This window comes from Patella vulgata, chromosome 1 (genome assembly GCF_932274485.2).
Source record: "Patella vulgata chromosome 1, xgPatVulg1.2, whole genome shotgun sequence".
Lineage (NCBI taxonomy): Eukaryota > Metazoa > Mollusca > Gastropoda > Patellidae > Patella > Patella vulgata.
Window position 1 is genome coordinate 4,605,596 of NC_065879.2, and position 26,495 is coordinate 4,632,090.

Consider the following 26,495-nt stretch of genomic DNA (forward strand, 5'->3'; position numbering starts at 1 on the left):
CAAGTGGGAAATCTTTTTGTCAAGTTTAGAAGGCATATCAAGAGAGAATGATATAGCCTGGTCATATGATCATCCTAGTAATAGAATTCAATGAATAAAAAATATAAAAACGTTAAAAATGGGAATCTCTCATTTTCCAATACCCATGAATGAGAGAGAGAGAGAGAGAGAGAGAGAAAGAGAGAGAGAGAGAGAAATGGGGTTTAGAGAGAGAGAGGAATAGAGTTTAACGTCCACTCGACACAAAGTAGGTCATTTCGGGACTAACGCATGGTTCAATTTTATTTCAATAATTTGCTTCCGCATGGGGTCTTTAGCAGTGGGAGGAAACCGGAGGACCTGGAGAAAACCCACGAGGTTGGACCGGCGACGAAATGGGGTTTAACGTTCACTTGACACAAACTAGATCATTTTGGGACTAACATACAGTTCAATTTTATTTCAATAATTCAAATGCGATTTAGCAGTAGAGGAGTCACGGTGGCTAAGTGGTTCGATCCCTGCATTGGCCGAGAAAGTTCATCTAGATATTCCGGCGTGGTTTCCCCTTGTCAGTAATGCAGGAAGGAGGGCCTGACAAGGATAGCTATCTAGTCATTCAGATGGGACGAAAAACCAAGGTCCTGTGTAAACAATGACATGTACATAAAAGATCCCTTGACAGTTGGAATTTTATATAAGAGTAGGCTGCAGTGCCGCTGTCCGGGCCAAAATTTCCCTCATAATAGCACACTGTATGGCGTATGCCCGTCTTCATTAGTCCAGTTCGGAGCAGAACAGTAGGACGTTAAACCCCAATTTAATTCATTAGCAGTGGGAGGAAACCAGAGGACCCGAAGAAAACCCACGAGGTTGGACAGGCAACCCTACTCCTTGTTAGGTACAACCGGGGAGGCGAAACCACGCCAGTTGACTCAATGACAGTTAGTATTCAGTGAATAGAAAATATTAAAACGTTAAAAATGGCAATCTCTCATCTTCCAAGAACCATGGATGGAAAGGCTTCTGATGAAATATAGATTTTGCTGTTCATTCATAAATAGACTTATGTTATCTAACTGAACTTGTTACTTATTAATATAACATAACTTTGTTAGCTAATTATCTAGAAAGACTGAGCATGCACTGCCTCATGTATGACATCCACTTAAAGGTAACTGGAGAGATTGTCTGGACCTGGATTTCAGAAATTGATGGCTACTGGCCACAAGTGTAGTCACCAGTTCGGTAATTGAAATGTGGCCTCCTCAAATGAGAAGTGGTCTCCCTCAAGTGTAATCACCAGTTCAGTATATGAAATAAGCATACACTGCATCATGCATTGCCATCAAGTGTAGTCACCAGTTCAGTAATTTGGACGGTGCTGTGCAAATGTGTTCTAACCCTCAAATTTCCAAAAATCGTTTTAGTACATGTTTCAATTAAAGAATTCATGACGATTGATATGCAATATTGTTCGAACTGATATCTATTAATAGAGCAAAGTTATTTATAGATTGTTTAATAGAACATCATTACAAAATACTCTGGCTCCTTTTGCTTATTAAACAAGTCTGATGTAAGTGGGTTAGATCACTGTTATTTCTGAAAATGCATTTTGCATAACAAAGCTATGTGTGGGTTAGATCAGTCTTCTGGTAATTATGTTGATGGTTAGATCTTTCTCTTCACACTGTCCATTTTCGGTTTAGGGTATTGAAACACAATTTTCTTCCCAATGATTCCGACTTTGGTGATTTAAAATGCGCATTGAAGCGCCAGCAGTGCCTTTTTACTTCTGGTGACTACATGCTTGTAATAGAGAGGTGTACCCCCTTCACACATACACCACAACCTTGCTTTGACTTCGAAAATCAGGCAGATCCCCGATGGAAAAGAATGCGTGTTAACAGCGTACAGAGAGCGGGGTAGAACGCCCATGGTGGCACTCTTAGTACGTTGACAAACATCTCATCAAGCTCCCTTTAGACCAGTCAGATCGTGCTACGCTCTCACGCCTCTATTACGAGCTTCGTATAGTCCCCTTCAGACAAAACAAAGTCCTCGCTATGCCCCCGCCCCCAACCCATCCCCTCTCTCCACATCCCGCTCTTCTCTCAGTATATGCTTCGCTTCCACTACATTGTCCCCGCTTTCACTGCCTCTCGATACAATGCTCACAAAGATCTCGCCACGTCCATGCCGCTTTCATACACGATCTGGCAGATTTTTTTTTAGGTCGTAGCGAAGTGGAGATTTATGTGTGAAGTTAGGTTATTTTTTAGATCTCCTAATATGAGGCTCAGTATCTGTCCTACAGACCAATGATCCACTAATCATTGTGAAAGCATTGTAACAGCGTATCAATGATGGGGCTGGAGCGTCGTGTTGAGAGCGGTTGGGACGTTGCTGTGCGGCGCAAATTGTGTGTGCCAAGAGCGTAGCTGGGGCATTGTGTACGCATAGTGAGAACATGAAAATGCCTTCTCACTTAAAAGAGTTTTCCCGCATTTCACCACAACCTCACCACACTCTATTTAATTTTTGTGCGAAGGATATCCAAAATTTGAAGCACACTATTCCTCGTGATAGCACACAGTTTTATACTGGCTTTGATTGTGACAAAAATTTAAGAAAAGACATTGATAGCTTTAATGGAATCATAGACTTTGAATTGGAGTTTAGTGATGAATAATTAGTTTAATCAGTTGTATCATTTTGGGGCAAAATTACGCAAATTAAGATTATTTTGGTTGGAAGTTACGCAAAAATGACCTAATCACATTTCATGCGTTACCATGGTTACTATTCCATATTTCAACTATTATTTTAGTACTATATTGTTTTTCATGATGTTAAAGTGACAAAAGTTTTCTGGGACTTTGAATTTTTTTCTTTATTGAAATGGGTTCTATTTTCTATTTTCGGTGTTTTCTCAAAACTTCAAATTTGGGGTTAAATCACATTTGCATAACACCGTCCATTTAAATGAAAAGCTGTACCAGGTGTTCTAGACGAAGTAAGCATACACTGCATCATGCAATGCCATCAAGTGTAGTCACCAGTGCAGTAATTTAAATGTGGTTTCCTCAAATAAAAAGTTGTACCAGATGTTCTAGAAGAAGTAAGCATACACTGCATCATGCATAGCAACTGTAACTACTAGTAACTAACTGGAGAGATGGTTTGGACTCGGATAGAGAGAGAGGAATGGGGTTTAACGTCCACTCGACACAAACTAGGTCATTTCAGGACTAACAGATGGTTCAATTTTATTTCAATAATTCACGTAATTCGCGTAACACCTCTGCCAAACTCGCCCTGCGCCTAATACACCGAAAAATATATTTAATCTTGATTTTCTGCACATGGGACAAAAAAGTCCCCCGCATGTTTGATGTTGCAATATGTGGCAATATTTCTCACAAATGTGATTGTGAAGCTTCGGACAAATGAAATGAATCGGTTTTTCATACCATCCGAACAACTAGACAGTTGTCCTTGTCAGGCCCTCCGTCCTGCTTCACTGACAAGGGGGAACCACGTCGGAAAATCTGGATGAACTAGCAAGCCAGCATCTTACCCACTTAGCCAAGCTTCGGACAACAAATAAAACTTTGAAACGGACCGATGAATCATTTATTAACTTGTTTATATTCTATCTTATCTACCATGTTTGCAATCACATGCCTCAATAACCAGGCAGAAGGGTTTTTGTTCTATTTATTAAAGGCCATCATTAAATATTTCTCTTAGAGATAATTACGCTCATTATCTTGATATAAAACCTAATAAAAACTAGATTATAGATGGATAGATACCTTACTGGCTAGATGTATAGATATACAACATCTGACATTAATACTATAACTTTATTTCAATATCTCACATCAATATCTACGTATAGAGTCATTATGAAAATTACCTATTTCTTTATTCTTTCCTGAATAATTTTGTTAATATATGGCCACGGATAAACATAGATTTCCCAATTGACCAAATGTTTGTTGAACGTCTTCTACCACAGCCAGAACAACATGCTGCAACATCTTGCTCAAAAGCATGTTTCAAGTCCACCACAGAAATCTTCAGATACCCAAACTGCTATGGTAGCCAATATAAGGATGATGTGTTATACTGAATCGGGGGGAGGAGGGGGGGTACATGGCCGAATGGTTAACACCTGCGCGCTGTATCATGAGGCCAGTCATTGAGTCAACTGGCGTGGTTTTGAATCTCCGGTTATATGTGACAAGGAGTTGGGTTGCCGGGTTTTCTCTGGGTCCTCCAGTTTCATCCCACTGCTAAAGACTCCTAAGTTCAAGCGAATTATTGAAATAAAATTAAACCATATGTTAGTCCCGAAATGACCTAGTCTGTGTCAAGTGGACGTTAAACCCCATTTCTCTCTCCCGTTATACTGAATCACATTCTTCTATTATCTATTTCGGTTTCAGGACTCTTGACAAAGCTGGGACCTTGAAGGTTTGACTTGTACAAATTTCACACCAACCCTTTTTCAGCTACTTGTGGTATCCCTATGGGACCCTACAGGTTAGTGAGCCTCAGTTCTTGAATCGTAAATAACAAACTGCTCCAGAGGTTACTCACCACAGATCTTCAACTGTGATACAAAACCTGTGCCGGATTTACCTACTGGCTTAGCAGGCTGGAGTCTAGGGCCTCAATTTCAGGGGGGTTGGATGGCCGAATGATTAGCACGGTCTGTCATTGAGTCAACTGGCGTGGTTTCGATTCCCTGGTTGTAAGTGACAAGGAGTAGGGTTGTCTGTCCAACCTCGTGGGGTTTTTTCTCCGGGTCCTCCGGTTTCCTCCCACTGCTAAAGACCCCTATGCGCAAGCGAACTATTGAAATAAAATTGAACCATGTGTTGGTCCCGAAATGACCTAGTTTGTGTCGAGTGGACGTTAAACCCCATTTCTCTCTCTCTCTGTCACCTCAATTTCAGGGGGGGCTTCCGGCCAAGGTGTTTTATATTTTTTTGACACTTAATTCTTAAGCGTTTCTTACATGTTCTTAGTCTTAAACATCCGCCACCATAAAACACTCTTTCATCTTCCACTTGGGTATTGTGAGGGGCCTCATAAGTGGAATAGTCTATGGCCTCTCTCTAGTTTAAATCTAGTTTAAATGTTAGCTATAAATTTTTGCACTCAATTGTCATTCACTTCAATTATTCATTTGAAATTATTTGATCCATACGATGACAATTTCTTATTTTCAAACTAAAATTCCTTTTAACCTTTAATATCTGAGTACAGAACATACATATTTTACGTAAAAATTATAATGCAAGTCCACTCCAGACACAATCAATTCATCAATGAATTCATAAAAGCTTCAGTGCACATACAAGTGCTTTTCAAGTTAATTTCTATTTCGGTCTTTTGCTCTTGCATGTTTTTACTGTGTCCATTATGCATTAAACAAAAGCTAATATATCTGGCTTCATTGGGTATTGGCACACAAGAAAAGGTGAACATTTTGCAGTTATAAAAAAAACGTTCTGTTATCGTTCTCAAATTCTTAGCTAATGAATACGACAGCAGTCGACACTGATTGCCTTGATAAAGCTAATACTCAGGTTGTTCTTAGAAGGGAAAAAAAGAGCTTCATTTGTAATTTGCCACAAATAACAATGAAATTTGGATGCAAAACTACAAATTAATCGAGTGATCGACAAATAAGCTTGCCAGACAGAAGGAATCGATGGTTCTGATGCTAAATTACAACACATATCAGTTATGAATACAAATTAATCAGCTTTTATCTTTCTATAGAACAAGTTGGTTAATTGAGAATCAATATCAGGCAGATTTTTTCCATTCCTGGAGAAATTGAACGAAAAATGTCATCAGGTGAATCTATCAACAATTTAAAGAACAATGAGCAAGACAAAGGTTTACATACTGATTTCATATAAAACGGATGAATGAGTTTTATTGTTTTTTAAATTCTTTGTTCTCAGTTGTACTTCATCATCGGAGAACGTTAGATTGGAGACGTCATATGAGGATTATGGGTTAGGGTAAGGGTTAGGCTTGGCTCAGGGTTAGGGCTAGCCCTGTCTACATCTCGAGACTATGACAAAATCTACAGGTCCTAGCCCTTACCATAGCCCTTATCCTAACCCACAATCCACATATGACATCATAAAATGCACAGGACCGTCTCCGATCTAGCGTTCTCCTTCATCATCAGTAGAAAAAAAAAAAAACACCATTTTTACTTCACACTTTGTTATCTGTTGTTTTTAATATTTAAATCACACAATTTAATTCCTTTAATGCCTTTAGTCACTCAAGAGAGATTTTCAAACTTTTATTTTGTCTACTATTAGGCGGGTTGGATGGCTAAATGGTTAGCGTGCCTGTCCAACCTCGTGGGTTTTCTCCGGGTCCTCCGGTTTCCTCCCACTGCTAAAGACCCCTAAGCGCAAGCGAATTATGTAAATAAAATTAAACCATATGTTAGTCCCGAAATGACCTAGTTTGTGTCGAGTGGACGTTAAACCCCATTTCTCTCTCTCTCTCTTGTCTAGTGAATGTCCTAATATGTAATAATTCCATTTGTTGCATAGCCAAATATCATCAACTTAAAGACAATAAGTGAAATGAAAAGGGGTTTAACGTCCTACTCCTAAACTGGGCTAATGAAGACGAGCATACACGATACAGTGTTCTATGAGGGAAATTTTGCCCTCGCAGCAGCACTATGGCCTATTCTTATACCGAATTCCAGCTGCCAAAGGATCTTTTACATGCATGCCAATGAATACATTGGACCTCGATTTTTCGTCCCATCCGAACAATTAGACAGCTGTCCTTGTCAGGCCCTCCTGCATCACTGACAAGGGGGAACCACGCCGGAAAATCTTAAAGAACTTTCCCGGCCAATGCAGGGATCAAACACCCGAGGGAGAGAGAGAGAGATGGGGTTTAACGTCCACTCAACACAAACTAAATAATATGATTCAATATTATTTCAATAATTCATTTGCACATACGGGTCTTTAGCAGTGGGAGGAAACTGTAGGACCCAGAGAAAACCCACAAGGTTGGGCAGGCAACTCTACTCCCTGTCATGTACAACCGGGGAATTGAAACCATGCCAGTTGGCTCAATGACAGACCTTATGATACAGCGGGCATGTGCTAACCCCCATTCGGCCATCCAACTCCCCAGTCATGGTTATAAATACATTGGACAAGACATACTAACTGACCAGAAAATTATGCTTGTCACCAAAAACATTGTTTAACATAACCAACATTATGTAATACATAATCCTTTAGTGGCATTTAGCGATTGGAGACATAACAGAACTAACATGGTTATATGGGAAAACAATCGCTGGTTGGTGGCATTTAGATATTGGAGACATAACAGAACTAACATGGTTATATGGCAAAACAATCGCTGGTTGGTGGCATTTAGAGATTGGAGATAGTATTGGGGTTGATAACAATAAGAGGATACTTATCGAAACGTTGTGCTTGTGTATAATAAACCAGTGATTGTTGTCTCATATAACTGTGTTAGTTCTACACTCAAAGCCATTAAAAACGCAATGCCTAATTCATGAAATATTTCTGGGCTTTCCTATCTTATGGCACATAGGTGAAACTTGTGATGGGTCTCTTTTTGTGGAATTCTGGGTTTAAACCCAATATCAGTTCTCGGTAATGAACTTTGTTCGTACAAACGCAACACTTGTCTTTTTTCACGATTTTAAGCAGTTCCATATATGTCACACATTTTGCACGTGCATTCCCTGCACTCTGGCCCTTTAAATACAGGTCAAAATTTCAACATTCATCACTTCGGAAAAAATCCACGCCTTACACAAGAAAACAGTGATTGTATTCCCATATAACCATGTTAGTTCTGTTATGTAGTACACTTGTAAAATGATGAATGGACAAGTATGGGCGTCACCCGGTAACATGTTAGTAATACATGTAATATGATATCAATGGCAGACTCTGTGACTGTTGCTCTGCAATAATCAATTAGTATAGTTTATTGTAGAATTTTCGTTTCCTGGTCAATACCAGAGGAGTTGGATGACCGAATGGTTAGCGCATGTGCGTTGTATCATAAGGTCTGTCATTGAGTCAACTGGTGTGGTTTCGATTCCACGGTTGTATGTGAGGCAAGGAGTAGGGTCTCCTGTCCAACCTTGTGGGTTTTTTCCGGGTCCTTCCGGTTTCCTCCCACTGCTAAAGACCCCTACAAGCATTATTGAAATAAAATTTAACCATATGTTAGTCCTGAAATGACCTAGTTTGTGTCTTTAGCCGGGGGGGGGGGGGGGGACCCGGAGAAAACCCACAAGGTTGGACAGAAGGCCCTACTCCTGTTCACGTAAAACTAGGGAATCTAAACCCCACCAGTTGACACAATGACAGACCGTATGATACAGCGTGCATGTGCTAACCATTCGGCTATCTACCCCCCCCCCCCCTTTAGCAGTGGGAGGAAACTGGAGCACCCAGAGAAAACCCACGAGGTTGAACAGGCGACTGTACTCCTCGCCATGTACAAGTGGTGAATAAAATCTACATCACTTGACTCAATAATATTATTCAATATTTATATATTACTACAACTTTATTCCTGTCCTCATAAATTATTCCTTTTTTTTCTCAGAAATTATTCCCACAAAATATAAGTATTCAAAAATAAATGTCATTGTTTAGTTTCTTTTTTGTTTATGTAACATATTTCTACTATAATCTAACTTCAAAGATTTTTAGGTCAGTCTGTTCAGATCATAGAAATGATTGTACTTTGAACCTTGCATTTTATTCTTAATTTTAAAAGAGTTTAAAGTAGCCTAGTCTCTAATTCAATATCACCCAAAGTCTTCGACATTGAAAACCCAAATTATTTGTCAATTTAAATCAACATTGATCTTACTGGGAAAAGATGAGCTTCTGATATTCAATATTTAAGACAAAATAAACATTTTACCATGGGTACACGAATCGTTTACCATAATGCGTTTCAGCACCATTTGTAACATGGGACTTGAAGAACAAATCTAGACTTATTCCACAAGTCATGTCTTATCTGGAGAGCATGCACAATAAATTCTATTGGTGTAGACTGGAATAACCAGACGCTAGAGATGGCCATTCGATTGATACTTCGCCGAACATAAACCAATTTGAAATTAAGAGTAAAAACGGAAATGATTGAATGTAAATCAGTTTATATACATTCATATTACATTATTATATGTGTTGCGACCCATTTGTTTCTATTCCTAGGTCCAAAATATTAGCGATTTAGCTCCTTTAAATACCTAAATGATATGGTATATAACATATGGGAAGTAAATGAAATGTACAGCTACATCAGAAGGGGTTAAACATCCACTCGACAAAAACTAGGTCATTTTTGGACTAACATATGGTTCAATTTTATTTCAATAATTAGCTTGTGCATACGGATCTTTAGCAGTGGTAGGAATCCAGAGGTACCAGAGAAAACCCACAAAGTTGGACAGACGAGTGAGACGAGTGAGACGACCCTACTCCTTGTCACATACAAACGGGGAAGCGAAACCACGCCAGTTGACTCAATGACAGACCTTATGATACAGTGCGCACATGCTAACCATTCGGCCATCCAACCCCCCACGGCACAAAATAGAAGATCTCGTCAGTTATATTTATTCATGTGCTAATGTTAAGTACTAATCATGTGGCAGACTCCAGATCATGATCTAATCATTGCTTCTGTGTTCAATATTCTCATGGATGGCTGACATATTTAATCACTTGTTCAAGTCAACCACCTTCCAACATCCTCTGACCTTAAGGTTTATCCTACGGAGACCTTCGTGGACCCTTAACTCAATTTATTACCGTGAAGACTTGTGACAAGGAATATGCAAGCGTAAGAAATAAATGCAAATTGTATCTTTACTCAGACAAATACAATCACTCCGTCCTAAGAGGCCCTGATGTGCAATTTGCATTATCAATGAGGCAACAGAGGAATCTATGCGTCTGGTGATTTGACTCGCGATTCTATGATCACCCACCATCAGAATAATCACAAAAAGAGAAGAAAAGTAGAGAATATTTGCATAGTTGACTGTATTCTTTGCGACGAAGGATAAAAAGAAAAAGTAGTGCCAATTTTACTATCACTTGCCCTATAATGCATACGGTGGTACCGGTAATTGTTTTAACCCAGTAGGAGGTCTGATGAGGTCAAAGCTGATCAGAATCGCTAACTTCATTTTCTCTTCCTGAATACAAAAAGTAATTGGGAGAAATTAGGTCATTAAATGGCGGACATATGGTAGTATTGGTTATTGGTACTTGTATAATTATCTTATTGACGTTATGACAAGTAGTTAGAGAGGCAGTTCACGTGTTTTAAATCATCTGTAAATCAGACGTTAATCAGTTTCAAGTACAGAGAATAGGCCCTAATCACAGAAGTTTGGGTCAAGAGCAAATCAGAAAATAGCTATCAAATGAGAGAGAGAGAGAGAGAGAGAGAGAGAGAGAGAGAGGGTTTAACGTCAACTCGACACAAACAAGGTCATTTCGGGACTAACATAAGGTTCAATTTTATTTCAATAATTCGCTTGCTCGTAGGGGTCTTTAGCAGTGGGTGCAAACCAGAGGACCCAGAGAAAACAGGTTGGACAAGTGACCCTAATCCTTGTCACGTACAACTGGTGATTCAAAACCACGCCAGTTGACTCAGTGACAGATTTTATGATACAACGCGAAGCAAGAGAAAAACAGGTAGGAAAATAACTCTGTGAGCATGCTCTGCCATCCCGAACCTCCTGGCTAGTTGTCCGACGCCCTACACACTGAGCCACTACGACTTTTGTTGTGGTGTGACGTCTGACTTATCTTTACTCTTTGAGATTCCATGTACAAACGTAGAAATATGAATATTTCATTATTCTAACTCCATCATCTAAACGATCATTCCATTCAGCCTCCTATGACAAGTGTTGAACACAAGGCAGTGTATGCTAACTCTTTCTTGAAAAACCTCATGCCACTTATCATTTGAAGAGTTCACATACAAATCTCGTTAAGATAAGATTATTTACACATCAAGACACAATTCACATTCACATATATATTAAACATACATTATACAAGAGCTAAATCTGCCTATTGCAGGTCTTTCTTTAGGGTTCAGTCCCTGCATTGGCTGAGAAAGTTCATCCCGATTTTCCGGCGTGGTTTCCCCTTATCAGTGATGCAGGACGGAGGGCCTGACAAGGGCAGCTGTCTAGTCCTTCGGATGGGACGAAAAACTGAGGTCCCGTATACACATTGGCGTGCATGTAAAAAATCCCTTGGCAGTTGGAATTCGATGTAAGAGTAGGCCGTAGTGCCGCTGCCCAGGCAAAATTTCCCTCATAGCACACTGTTTGGCGTATGCCCGTCTTCATTAGCCCAGTTTAGGAGCAGAACAGTAGGATGTTAAACCCCATTTCATTTCATTTCTTTCTTTAGGCCTGAAATGTTATATAAACTATTAATTAGACCTTAATTAACCTATCCAGACCATAATCAACTCTAAATGGCATTGGATACTCAAGATTTTAACTAGATTAAAACGGTTCGCCATTTAAAAATTTAATTTAAATATGGGAAAGTGAGGCCAAGTCTTGAATATACCAGTGCCCTGGTTACCACAATGCACAAGTCATCTTGTCAAAACTACAAACAGTGATAACTCTGCTCAGAATGAGGTAATTTGATTTAAATTTTCAATATTTTCATTGTACATTATCTATTTTTGAGCTATTATAGCAAGAACGGTCAGCTCTTTATCTAAATCTTACATAATGTATCTTTAAAGTTACAATTTCATATTTATAAGTTATAATTTTAAAATGTATTAAAATAAAGCCTTAAAATAGATGGTATCTATAAACGGTCCTACCTTGTTAAAGAATAATCCTATTAATCCTATAATTCACTATTGCTAGTTGAGAAATCGGCAAAAATATCATTTTCAACTTCAAATTCAAAGGTTTGATGATAGCTTTTCCAGTGAGGTAATTATGTTATTATGTGTGAAGATTTTTAAGTGTGAGAAAGATAACCTATGATCGTATAATAGTGAGTTAACAACCTATTGAGCATAAGACATAGAAATAATTATGTTTTGACTTTTTTAGAAAATATGAAATTCTCACTTTAATATATATATATATATATATATATCTCTTGAGCCATCTCGGAAACCAAACTTTTTAATCAAATACTCAATTGATTCAATACAACCTTAACATGTGTACAGGAAATCACGTTTTTGTGATCTTGTGTGCTTTAAGCGATTATGTCTTTTAGTTTTTTTACATGTTTGTTTTATGTTTAAAATGGGTTAATGTTTTATTGGTGATGTAGTTATATATAATTAGAAGTTTTATTTATGTAAAGCGCTTGAGAACAGTTGAGTCAAAATGTCAATGCTATATATAAATTACTTATTCTTATATATATATATATATATCCAGAAATATTAGCACAACCGTAAAGCAGCACTACTTTGTTTCACGGTAAACGATGAAAAGAGTTAAAAGGTATGCCGACACAAACTGATTTCAACACTGGTTTAATAACATTTTAAAGTACTTTTCGTCCATCTTGGGACTATTCTTAAATAATGTCATTGTATAAAGATGGACAGTATAGTATATTTATACATATTTACATAGCAACACTGTGGTTTTAATTGGTTATAGTTACTATTGTCTATGGTTACATAGTATATAGGTAACTAATACAAAACATGTACAATTTAGAAACAATGAGTGGAAGATAATCCTGGGATAGATTTAAGAAAATTTATGAAATTAATGGCCAATTGTTACTTATTGACTATTAAGTTGAGGAACGTATTTTTTTTAATAAAATGGTTTTCCATTAATTTCCTTTTTGTGATGTCATAGGCTTTCATTTTATAAAACTGGAAAATTTGGAATTTTACTTGTAGGTGTTGTGCACATCTAAAGATATGTCTATTTACAAATAAATGAAATGAAATGAAATGGAGTTTAACGTCCTACTGTTCTGCTCCTAACCTGGGCTAATGAAAATGTGCATACACCATACAGTGTGCTATGAGGGTAATTTTGCCTACGACGTACTCTTATATCGAATTCCAACTGCCAAGGGATCTTTTACATGCACGCCAATGTGTACACAGGGCCTCGGTTTTTCATCCCATCCGAATGACTAGACAGCTGTCCTTGTCAGGCCCCCCCCCCCCGTCCTGCATCACCGACAAGGGGAAACCACGCCGTAAAATCTGGATGAAGTTTCTCGGCCAATGCAGGGATCGAACACCAGACCTCCAGGCTAGCGAGCCAGCGTCTCACCCACTGAGCCACCGTGATCCCATTAATAACCAAGAGGTCCTGTGTTTATCCCCGCGTTGACCGAGAAAGTTCATCAAGAATTTCCGGCGTAGTTCCCACTGAACTACCGTGATCCCATTAATAACCAAGAGGTCCTGTGTTTATCCCCGCGTTGACCGAGAAAGTTCATCAAGAATTTCCGGCGTAGTTCCCCCGAGAAAGTTCATCAGGAATTTCCAGCGTAGTTGCCCCCAAGAAAGTTCATCAGGAGTTTCCAGAGTAGTTCCCCCAAGAAAGTTCATCAGGAGTTTCCAGAGTAGTTCCCCCAAGAAAGTTCATCAGGAGTTTCCAGCGTAGTTCCCCCAAGAAAGTTCATCAGGAGTTTCCAGCGTAGTTCCCCCAAGATAGTTCATCAGGAATTTCCAGCGTAGTTCCCCCGAAAAAGTTCATCAGGAATTCCCAGCGTAGTTGCCCCGAGAAAGTCCATCAGGAATTTCAGGCGTAGTTCCCCTGAGAAAGTTCATCGGGAGTTTCCGGCGTAGTTCACGCTTGTCAGTGGTGCATGATAAGAGTCTGGCAAGGGATTCTAGTTGTCCAGTTGAGGCAAAAAACCAGGGTACTGCGGACATATTGGATTGCACATAAAAAAACCCTTAGCAGTTGGAATTCGGGCAAAATTTTCATCATAGCACAGTGTATGGCATATGCCCGTCTTCATTAGTCCAGTCGGAGCAGAATAATAGGACGTTAAATCCCATTTCATTTCATTTCGTAAATATTAAGCATGCATTATGCAAGAGCTAAATCTGTCTATAAACCCCCTTTCATTTCATTGAATTTCATTTCATTAATATCGCAGTGAGATTATTTTCTTGCATTTTGTTGGGGTTTTTTTTTTAATATTAATTTCTGTGTACAACAATTTGATTGCTGGTTCTGTTCTAAGGATTTCTTCAGAGAAAAACCATCAATATCATTCCAACGAGTTTGTGGAGTAAATTGTATTTTGTCTCATTAGTGTATTCTATTGAACAGATTCTCGTTTCTGGTAGACCATCTATTGTACAAGTTGGGAGTATAAGATTGCATGAATGTAGAAATACAATCATTACTGATGTTTGACATTATTCATATAAAATAAAGCTCTAGACAATAAATAACACATCTTCTGGCTCTTGTTTCCTATTACAAAACCAGAGAGAGAGAGAGCGAGAGAGAGAGCGAGAGAGAGATGAAATGAAATGGAGTTTAACATCCTACTGTTCTGCTCCTACTAGGCTAATGATGACAGGCACACACCATGCCATACAGTGTGCTATGAGGCAAATTTTGCTTGGGCAGCGGCACTATGGCCTACTCTTATATCGAATTTCAACTGCCAAGGGATCTTTTACGTGTACACCAATGTATACACAGGACCTCATTTTTTCATCTCATCCAAATGACTAGGCCCTCCGTCCTGCACCACTGACAAGGTGAAACCATGTCGGAAAATCACAAAGAACTTTCTTGGCCAATGCAGGGATTGAACATGCGGCCTTTAGGCTAGCGAGCCAGCGTCTGCCCCACTTAGCCATTGTGGCTCCCCATATTTTCCTGAACATGTACCCTAAATTTGATGTCATCATTTTCAACAGGTGAAATGTTGACCACCTCAATCCTATATAAAACTATATAGGTATAAATTCTGTTCACCTGTCCTTCTGTTAGATATATTTACAGCGATTTATACGATTTGAAATATCTTGTATCCATGTTTTATCACAAAGCAATGGTATGTTTTTTCTTGTCATGGTATGCTTTCATGTCAGATGTCAACATTGAAAGGTAACAAAGATGATTACATAACCTGCCGGTATTTTGCTTGTTTGATTAAGTTTAATGGATAATCAACACCGGGATATTTTCTCAAGAGATATCTTGATTAGAGCTACCATTGTGCTAGATATGATCATGTTACAAGTTACAAACCAGGGGCTGATCCAGGAATTTTTGCAGGAGGGGGTTTGCCAGGTTCCTGAGAAAATGTATCTCCCCCCCCCCTCCCTCGGCTTGAAATTTTTTGAGAAATAAATTGTCTCTATTGTCATTTTGGCGTATATATATACACATTGAGCTTTTTAAACAGAGAAATCTAACATCCTGTTTGACGTCAATTTTTATTATGAATTAATACGATGACATTGTGATTCAATTTAATTATTGATGCAAAGCATTTATTTTGATATCACATATATCATTATCTCGCGCTTTGAGTGCCCATCCTGTCGCACCATCTGACGATAAAGAATAAAGCACAATTATGACACTTTTCTCACAAAAAATGTTGTTTTACAAAAATTTCTTTTATGAAGCTGAGCAGGGGGGGGGGGGGGGACCCCCCAAACCCCCTCTCTAGATCCGCCCCTGCAAACAACATTAATTTTTTAAACTTCCTCCTAATGATTAATGGATTTTTTTGATTTTTTTTTATTTCCTAGACTATAAGAAAATTGACCTTTTCACAAACATGAATTGAGAGCTTAAAGATACATTATGTAAAATTTAGATAAAGAGCTGACCATTCTTCCTATAATAGCTCAAAAATAGATAATGCAAAATGAAAATATTGAAAATTTCATTCAAATTACTTCATTCTGAGCCAAGTTATCGCTGTTTGTAGTTATGACAAGATGTGTGCATTGTGGTAACCAGGGCACTGGTACATTCAAGACTCAACCTCGCTTTCCTATTTTTAAATTAAATTTTTAAATGGCGAACCGTTCTAATCTAGTTAAAATCTTGAGTATCCGATGCCATTGAGAGTTGATTATGGTCTTGTTTTGTTAATATATGTCTAATTAATAGTTTATATAACATTTCAGGACTAAAGAAAGACCTGCAATGGGCAGATTTAGCTCTTGCATAATGTATGTTTAAATTTTATTACGATCTACTTCTCCAGAGTTAACATTAGGCTTCCTGGTAATGAAACATATATACCACCAAGAACTCTATCTTATTATCCTATGTGTCAGATAAAATGGCTAAATCAATATTTTGTCAAGGTTGCTGAGATGTAAATAAGGTTAGGGCATGTGATTGCTGGCGAGATTGTAAGTTAGGGTAAGTATTGGGGCTAGATCCAGGGCTAGGGTTAGGATTAGTGCTAGCTCTGTTTACATCTCGTGACCTATGACGCAAAATTGAGCCTGGCCAGAGCCTCGTCTAAGCCCGAACCGCGAGCACCGCAGGTAAGAGTCCGTGCGGGGGATTTGGGGCGCCCTCCCCCAGAAAATTCTGAAAACTGACTCCCTTAGAATCGATTTCTGAGCACTTAAAAAATAGTTTCCGAGATTTGATACACTATTAGTTTTGGCAGCTTGTTAAACCATTGATTGATTAACACCCTGTAAAATCGAGATCAATACACTGCTGCGGCTGACCCGCAGACAGAAATATACCCATAAAACAATCAGAAAGATGATTTTGTAAACCTACGCACCCTGATATAGTATTGGCACATGGGAAAAACCTTGTCAGCGATTTTCAAAACGTATGTATGTTGCCGCCCAGTCTTAAACTTTTGGGCACAGTAGGCGGCACAGTTTGGCCAGTGCGTGGCGCAGCGCCGCCTAGTAACCATGTTAAACGAGGCTCTGGCCTGGCCTTATCATTTAGCACTAACCAGATAAAATATCAAAAACCAATGAAAAAGTTTTACTTGTATTCTCTCTTTAAATATCATTTTAATTGATGAACACTCAGAAAGCTTTTCATTTGTGAAATTGAATCTGTGTCCTGGTCTTCCTTGATTATGGAACTTTCTAGAACATCTAATGAAATCAAGGGTTTGAATAGAGTGGTGTAATTTGTGCACCTCAGTCGATGGACAGACGTTTCGGCCACAGGACGTTTCGACCTAGAATATTTCAGTCAGTGGACATTTCAGCCTAGGACGTTTCGCCAATGTGTGCACCTTGCCCCGAGTTCACAAAGCATTCTCAGACTTAAGTTGAGAATTTGCTGAACTTTCAATCACTGTTTATGAGAAATATCTTTCATCCAGAAACACAAAACTTTGCACATAGTTTCTTATTGATGTATTTGATACATTAAAACAACAAAAGTTTTATAAAGAGCTATATTTTAGTTAAAATAAGGCGAACAAATTTAAGTAAATTCTTAAATTAAGTCTGAGAATGCTTTGTGAACTTGGTAGATCTATCATCGAGTCTGTCAATGGACGTTTCGGCCAGTGTACATTTCAGCCTAGGACATTTTGGCCAATTTTTCATTATGAGTTAATGTTTCGTTTGTTAGAGAAGCATGTATGGTTGTGACCCGTCAACTGTTATAATAGACCTTCAGAAGCATCTCAGTAACCTTTGTGAAGACATAACATCTGGTAACAATGAGTCAAATGATAAGCAACAAGAAGTATGGGTGCCAGCTCTAGAATGTGGGCTTTCTGTCTCCTTCCACTGTTAATGGAATCGAGGGATTGTTTCGATCAGTGGACATTTCGGCCTAGGAAGTTTCGGACGATTTTTTCATTATGAATTAATGTTTCATTTGTTAGAGTAGCATGTTTGTGACCCGTCAACTGTTATAATAGACTCAGAAAAATTACATAGATCTTCAGAAATGTCTCCGTAACCTTTGTGAAGACAGGACATCTGGTAAGAATGAATCAAATGATAAGCGACAATTAGTAAGGGCACCAGCTCTAGAATGTGTGCTTTCTCTGATTCCTTCCACTGTTAAATTCCAATAAAAAATGTGGAGTAAACTTTAAATTCTCTCTCTCTCTCTCTAATTCTTCTTTGAGATATTTGTTTCTACCTTCCTAGTTAAATAGGTTCTCATTTACCTACTGATGATCTTATCACCGATTTTTTTGTTGAGTGATTGATGTATCCATGGCTTAAACATACAGGTTAATCAGCTTCATAACCCCCCATCCATTCCTCTACAGCTTTCAAAACCTCATATATCTTTCACCAAACACATCCAATATAGTTGGACCCACTAGAACAATGTTGCACCCACTTGGCGTTCAAGAAAGCTTGAAATTGGTTGCAAGTGATGTTTAAATTTGAGATTTCTTCAAAGGGAAGCACTTGCTTTTTCTCTACTAAATCATCCATTTTTCAATAATGAGTCTGAGCCATGTCAAGTGAAAATAACCTGGCATCGTTCGTCAAGTGTTTTCAACATTTCAAATTGCAATTAAATGCATATTAGTTTCAAAATCACGGCACTCTCAATGGGGATTTAGTATTATTCAATTCAAGAACAGTTTAAAATATACAATAGTAAGTTTATGAGGTTCGTTATTTGAAGGCAGTATTTTAAGTGAAGTAGGTGTTACGGTTTATGACTTAAAAAAGTTCCTTAAAACAACGAACCTAATAAACTTATTGTTGGATATTTTAAAATATTCTAGAATTGAATTATACTAAATCCCTATCAACTCCTTTTACTGCTTTAGTGAAGTAGGCGTTACGGTTTATGACTTAAAAAAGTTCATTAAAATAACAAACCTCGTAATGAAATGAAATGAAATGAAATGGGGTTTAACGACCTACTGTTCTGCTCCTAACCTGGGCTAATGAAGACGGGCATACGCCATACAGTGTGCTATGAGGGAAATTTTGCCCAGGCAGCGGCACTATCGCCTACTCTTATATCGAATTCCAACTGCCAAGGGATCTTTTACATGCATTCCAATGTATACACGGGACCTCGGTTTTTCGTCTCATCCGAAGGACTAGACAGCTGTCCTTGTCAGGCCCTCCGTCCTGCATCACTGACAAGGGGGAACCACGCCGGAAAATCTGGATGAACCAAACCTCGTAAACTTATGATTGTATATTTTTAAATGTTCTTGAATTGAATGATAGGGATTTAGTATTATTGAATTCAAGAACAGTTTAAAATATCCAATACGAAGTCTATATGAGGTTTGTTATTTGAAGGAACCTTTTTAAGTAATAAACTGTAATGCCTACTTCACTAAAGTAAAAAAAGGCGCCGATTTCTCGGCAACCAAATTTCTTGAGACAAACCTACCGATGTTTCTATTCATTATTGTCATGTGTGCAATCAACCTAATTAAAATGCAGATCTATATTTCGTTTTTTTTTATACTTTCGATAGCCTCCACTACATGAAGATCTGATCGATTGTAGTGGAACGTTGCGTCAGAGGTCGTACGGGCGGCTTTTCACCCTATGACATCAGACATTTGATTAACCAATCAGCATTGATATGTTACTAGTGGATTACCCATAGTTCCGTGCAAAACATGCCTAAAACTTACCGTAACAGACTGTTTCATTGGTTAATACCTCACACTATTCAGAACATGTCAACGATAACAACTCTTCCAGATCCTAGTGTGGTAAAGACATGTAAAACGAAATTTTGAACTATAAAAATGAAACGAAATATGATCTGTGTTTTAATCAGATTGGTGTGAAATAGTAGGGAAGATAAATTTGCCCAGACTGTGGTATATTCCTGCCTACCATTACACTGACTTCAAATATATAGCATCATCTATATTTGTATTCAAAAGGACCACAACAATATTCCATTTTTTATCCTCTACATTATTTAAACACAAATCAAAGAGCTTCATCTCCTTTAAGTTTAAAAACTCTGATCTTTAGGGCATACACAAGATTTTTTTCACCGGGGCAATAACTCTGCACAAAATTAATGTGTGGCTCAGAATGTTGATGGGGTTTTTCCTTATGACAATCTCAGCAAGTTTGAAATGCAGTGAATATCAGTCGGTAAACCTCAGCAGATTCCGTTACTCTACATCTAGCCTCGGCTGTATGACGGTAAGTGATATGTACCTACGCCTCTATACCATTGCGATGCGGAACCGTTTACTTATTAGGAAGTTTTCAAAATTGCATTATTCGAAGCGTGCGTAGAATTTTCAGTGCAAATTAAATTGTCATTGTTTGAAGAAAATCAGATAAACTTAAAAGAAAAGCAGCTCATGACTTTGAAATAATTGTCTGATAAAACATTCTTCAGAGGCGTCGTCATGGGCAACACTGTTGGTAATCCGGGAACTAGAAAGTAGTTCCAATGGCGGATTTCGTCATACAGCCGAGGCTAGATGTAGGGTACTGGAATCTGCTGAGATTTGCCGAGTGCAGTTAATATAAATTGACTGTAAATAAACAGAAGATTTATACATCAAGATTCCATATTTCTTACCTCGAACGCTAAACAAACAAAAATTCTCAATTGTGTGCACTATTTGCACTCGACATAATATGGTGAGTGCAAAAAGGTAAGTGTTAGCAAGAAGGCGTATATGATATAACTCTTCCACTTTACAAAAGGCCATTAAAAAAAACCCAATCATTTCAAAGTACATTAATATGCCAGTTGCAGATTCAAGTTTGTTTCAAATGGTTTGAGTCATGTACACTGCTCTCTGTGTTTTGTGGAACAGACTGTCTGCATTGTCTCTCGGCACTAATATTGTTCTAGGATTAGAAAAATTGTTGCGATAATATTAGATTAACTTTTACAGCTTCTTAATTCTAAGATTTGTTTCAAATCATATTATAAAATTATTACTGTTCAAGTGTCTGAATTTATGATCTCTTGACCAAGTTCGTCTTGTCATTTACAGCAATTAATGTCTGGGCAATTGTGCTCGAGATAAGTTGCTCGTAATCTGGTTAGCCACAATGGAACCATCTTAAAGTCCCAGATCTTGCCAAGCTCATTTTTAACTTATAGAATAATGCTAAGAGAGAGAGAGAGAGAGAGAGAGAGATGGGGTTTAACGTCCACTCGACACAAACTAGGCCATTTCGGGACTAACATATGGTTTAATTTTATTTCAATAATTCGCTTGCGCGTAGGGGTCTTTAGCAGTGGGAGGAAACCGGAGGACCCGGAGAAAACCCACGAGGTTGGACAGGCGACCCTACTCCTTGTCACGTACAACCGGGGATTCGAAACCACGGGCCTGAAATGTTATATAAACTATTAATGAGACATTAATTAACGTATCCAGAACATAATCAACTCTCGCTGTCAGCGCTATCCTGCGATAATTGTTGGATTATGATCCGATTTGCTGCATAACTTTCCTTCTCGATTTAACAATTAAATGGATAATCGAGACTATGATTTTTATCGTGCTGACTTTAGTAATGATGACCGAGGCTATGCAGAACTTTTGATCGCTTATTTCTCGGTTCATAGTGGATCAATTTGACTGAAATTTTCAGCAAATTGCCTTTACATTATCTAGTTTTTAACTATTATAGATCATTTCAGGACTAGGTCATTTCAATGATTCGCTTGCGCATATGGGTCTTGTCCGGTCAGTTTCGGTCCAATTGTCACAAAATTTGAACTCTATCATCATTATGGTGTTATGATGATACAATAGAATGGCTTTTTAAATCGGGTGTATATTGAACCATGTGTTAGTCCTAAAATGACCTAGTTTGTGTCCAGTGGATGTTAAACCCATCTCTCTCTCTCTCTCCAAAAATAAATATTGATATCCTGTAAACAGTCAAAAATGATAAGTTTAACGATATCCACTAGTTGTGATGCGAACACCATTAAAATTCTCAAAATAGTAACAGTAACTAGTTGTTTTCAATTAAAGATGAGCCATGATGATTATTACACGTACCCTTACCCTAATACATCAAGTTATTAATGATCCGCAACCAATCCATCAATGGGAAAACTCCTACTTACATAACTGATCTTTTACCGAGCTTGCCAGATTAAGAGAGACAAGTTTATCACCTTGCACAATCCAAAAGGATGCTGGTATGATTGCTTTTCAACTTATTTCAAGAAAGTCACAATAACTTTCCTCTGATTTACTTTTTACCATGTAACGATATCATAGCAGAAATACCATGCATTGTCTTCTGAACTTTTAACGTGTCATGGCGCCAAAGATAACTTGTAACCACATTTGCTATTTAAAACTCAGAAAATATCTTCAATTTTCAGGCTTGGAACTTTTCAGCCAACCTTCGTAACTTGTACACAGCAACCAGGGTTGGAGGGTTTGCTATTCAAAATTCAGAAAATATCTCCAATTTTCAGGTGGATAAATGGAAGTTGAAAGTCTTTCTTTAGGCTATATTCAAATCTCTATATTCAAATATCTCCAATTTTCAGGCTTAGAACTTTTCAGCCAGCCTTCGTAACTTGTACACAGCAACTAGATTTTCATTGGAGGGTTTGCTATTCAAAATTCAGAAAATATCTCTAATTTTCAGGTGGATAAAAAGAAGTTGAAAGTCTTTCTTTAGGTCATATTCAAAATTCAGAAAATATCTCTAATTTTCAGGTGGATAAAAAGAAGTTGAAAGTCTTTCTTTAGGCCATAAATGTTATCTAAATTATTAATTAGACATTAATTAACTTATCCAATCCATAATCAGCTCTCGATGCCATTACTAGCCTGGAATATTTAGCGGATTGGAATACATTTTTTAAAAAATAAAGGTAAAAATGGAATTTCAAGGGTTTTTTCCATCATATCGTACTATAATAGTTAAAAAAATAAATAATGTAAAGTGAATTTGCTGAAAATTTCAGTCAAATTGATCCACCCTGAACCAAGTATTTAGCAATTGAATTTTAGGCCTAGCCTCGATCATCATTACTAAGGTCGGTATGATAAAATACAGTCTCGATGATCCATTTTTTTGATTTAATGATCAATGAACGTTAAACACCAGATCCTGTTCTAATCCAGTAAATATTGCAGGCTAGTGATGACATCAAGTGTTGATTATGTCTAATTAATAATTTAGATAACATTTCAGGCCTAAAGAAAGACCTGCAATAGGCAGATGTAGCTCTTGCATAATGTATGCTTAAGTAAATAATTTTATAAAAATGAATAATACTAGATGCATACATCATACATCCTATAAATATATCTCACAAATTAACATGCATTATTAATATGCATGCATGCATATCCATCCATACGTAATACAAACTACATTAACATGCATGCATATCCATTCTTACGTAATACAAACTCCATTAACACGCATTATAAACATGCATGCATGCATATCCATTCATAGCTAATACATGGATTATTAACATGCACACATGCATATTCATTCATAGGTAATACAAACTCCATTTACACATACATACATGCATAATAAATAACATCAAGTACCGCATATACATAATGAACATCCCTATATTATAAAAAGATTTATCTATAAATAAACAGAGTTAAATTTGTGGATTAAAAACTGTCCAGATTAATAAGAGAGAGAGAGAGAGAGAGAGAGAGAGAGAGGATGGAGAGAGAGAGAGAGAAAGATGGTTTAACTCCACTCAGCACAAACTAGGTCATTTTGGGACTTACATATGGTTCAATTTTATTTCAATAATTCATTTGTGGGTAGCTAGGGGCCTTTAGCAGGGGGAGGAAACCGGAGGACCCGGAAAAATCCCATAAGTTTGGACAGGCAACCCTACTTCTTGTAACTAACATACAATTGGGAAATCGAAACCACACGATTTGACTCAATGACAGCCTTATGACATGTTAACCATTCGGCCACGTAATCCCTCTTCCAGATTAATTAGTGGCCTGACTCCATTTATTACATGAAAAATACTTGCACACATAATTCCTTTATTCCTTAAATGACAACAATTCACTCTTAATTATTCCATTACAATTAACAGCTTTTCAGTTAAAAAGTAGAATTAACAAATCCCAGAGCTAATGAAATCTAATTATTTCGAAATGTAATCTAAAACCATTCAAATGGCAAAAAATGTTACCTGATCTAAAAAAACAAATGTATTTGGGGTCCGATTTGCTACGCAATATCATTTATACTATTTATAATTATTTTCCTTAGTATTTTCATTCTATATGATGTAACATGAACCATTTATAATAACCATTACTAAGGATCAAATTGCTAACTTTTGCGAGAAGTATTATTGGTTTCAGACAATATCATTGTTACCTTTTCTGAAATGGGGGAAAAATGACAGTGTACAAGTAAATTAATTACAAAGTATTTAGAAACACAATCCTGGAGGCCATTAGGAATATCATAGATAATATAAAAACCCTCACATTACAATATATTTAAAATCTCAGATAACGCTTATAAAAGTGTCTTTGCTTGTACTTGGATCTGACTGTTCATTTGTACTTTGGAAAGCAGTGAATTATTTAGATCTGGCCCCAAGTTCACAAAGCATTCTCAGAGTTAATGTTGAGAATTTACTCAAACTTTGTTCGCCTTATTTTAACTAAAATATAGCCCTTTATAAAACTTTTGTTGTTTGAATGTATCAAAAACATCAATAAGAAACTATGTGCAAAGTTTTGTGTTTCTGGATCAAAGATATTTCTCATAAACAGTGATTGGAAGTTGAGCAAATTCTCAACTTAAGTCTGAGAATGCTTTATGAACTCTGGGGCCTGGTTTATATGACCACATTGTAAGTCGCAGTTCACTGTTGCTACCCCTCCATATTTATGTGCTTATACAATTCTTGTTAACCTTCTTAATACCAGTCACCAATCTGATTAAAATACAGATCCTATTTCGTTTCGTTTTTTATAGTTCAAAATTTCGTTTTACTTGTCTTTACTACGCTAGGATCTGGAAGAGTTGTTATGTTAACGGCGTTCTGGTTGAAGTGAGGGATTAGCCAATGAAACGGTCTGTTACGGCGAGTTCGTGGTGTGCAATGCACGGAACTGTGGGTAAACCACTAGAAACGTCAACGCTGATTGATTCATAATAGGACCAAAAGCGGTTTGTACGAACCCTGATGCGACCTTCCCGTACAACCAGTCAGATCTTCATGTAGTGTAGGCCATCCAAAGTACAAGTCACATATTTTCTCACCCCACCATCCCTAAACATTGTAAGCTTTCTTACAGGCCAGCTATATGGGTTTATTTGGCAAGTCTTCCGGAGGAACCCTTTAGAACAAGCTGAACATTTCAAGCTGAACAAATCTCATGAACTCTGAACTGTAAAGGGTTAACATACTGTCAAGACATGGATGACAACATGAATTGTGGGTGTATAAAAATGAACATTGGCCATCTGTTGTAATGAAACTTTAATGTTCTTTTGTTATTTTTCTTACTCCAGCAATCTGAAAAGCTTTGATCCTTTTTGCTGATCTTGTACAAACAGACAAACTAAGGTGAATGATTTGCAGTCAATGACTGTGTAGGACGTTACATATCTATAAATTATTACTAGTAGCATCAATAACTCTTTCCTCATTTATGAAACAATTTCCTCACTGAAAGGGTTTCTGTCTGACAAGATGGAATACAATCCATGATCATAACATTGACGTATCCAATATGAAAAGTGATTTCATACCCTGGTACATTGTTTTAACTAAATTTCTTATAGAGAGAGAGAGAAAAATGGGGTTTAACGTCCACTCGACACAAACTAGGTCATTTCGGGACTAACATTTGGTTTAATTTTATTTACATAATTCGCTTGCGCGTAGGGGTCTTTAGCAGTGGGAGGAAACCGGAGGATCCGGAAAAACCCAACGAGGTTGGACAGGCGACCCTACTCCTTGTCACGTACAACCGGGGAATCAAAACCATGCCAGATGACTCAATGACAGACCTTTTCATACAACACGCACATGCTAACCATTCGGCCAACCAACCCCCCCACAATTCCTTATAACATGTCAGATGAAAATAAGATAAAAGAAATGAAATGAAATGGGGTTTAAAGTCCTACTCTGAACTGGGCTAATGAAGACGGGCATACGCCATACAGTGTGCTTGCGCGTAAAAGGCATTAACGTAAAAGATCCCTTGGCAGTTGGCCATAGTGCCGCTACCCGTGCAAAATTTCACTCATAGTACACTGTATGGCATATGAAATGAAATGAAATGAAATGGGGTTTAACGTCCTACTGTTCTGCTCCTAACCTGGGCTAATGAAGACGGGCATACGCCATACAGTGTGCTATGAGGGAAATTTTCCCCGGGCAGCGGCACTACGGCCTACTCTTATATCGAATTCCAACTGCCAAGGGATCTTTTACGTGCACGCCAATGTGTACACAGGACCTCGGTTTTTCGTCCCATCCGAACGAC

At 37.8% G+C, this 26,495-nt stretch overlaps 1 protein-coding gene across 1 annotated transcript in view; it reads right to left on the reverse strand.

The window, feature by feature from the left end:
- Window positions 1–26,495, reverse strand: part of LOC126808494 (muscleblind-like protein 3) — a 222,094-nt gene that overhangs the window by 145,332 nt on the left and 50,267 nt on the right. The window lies entirely within an intron of this gene.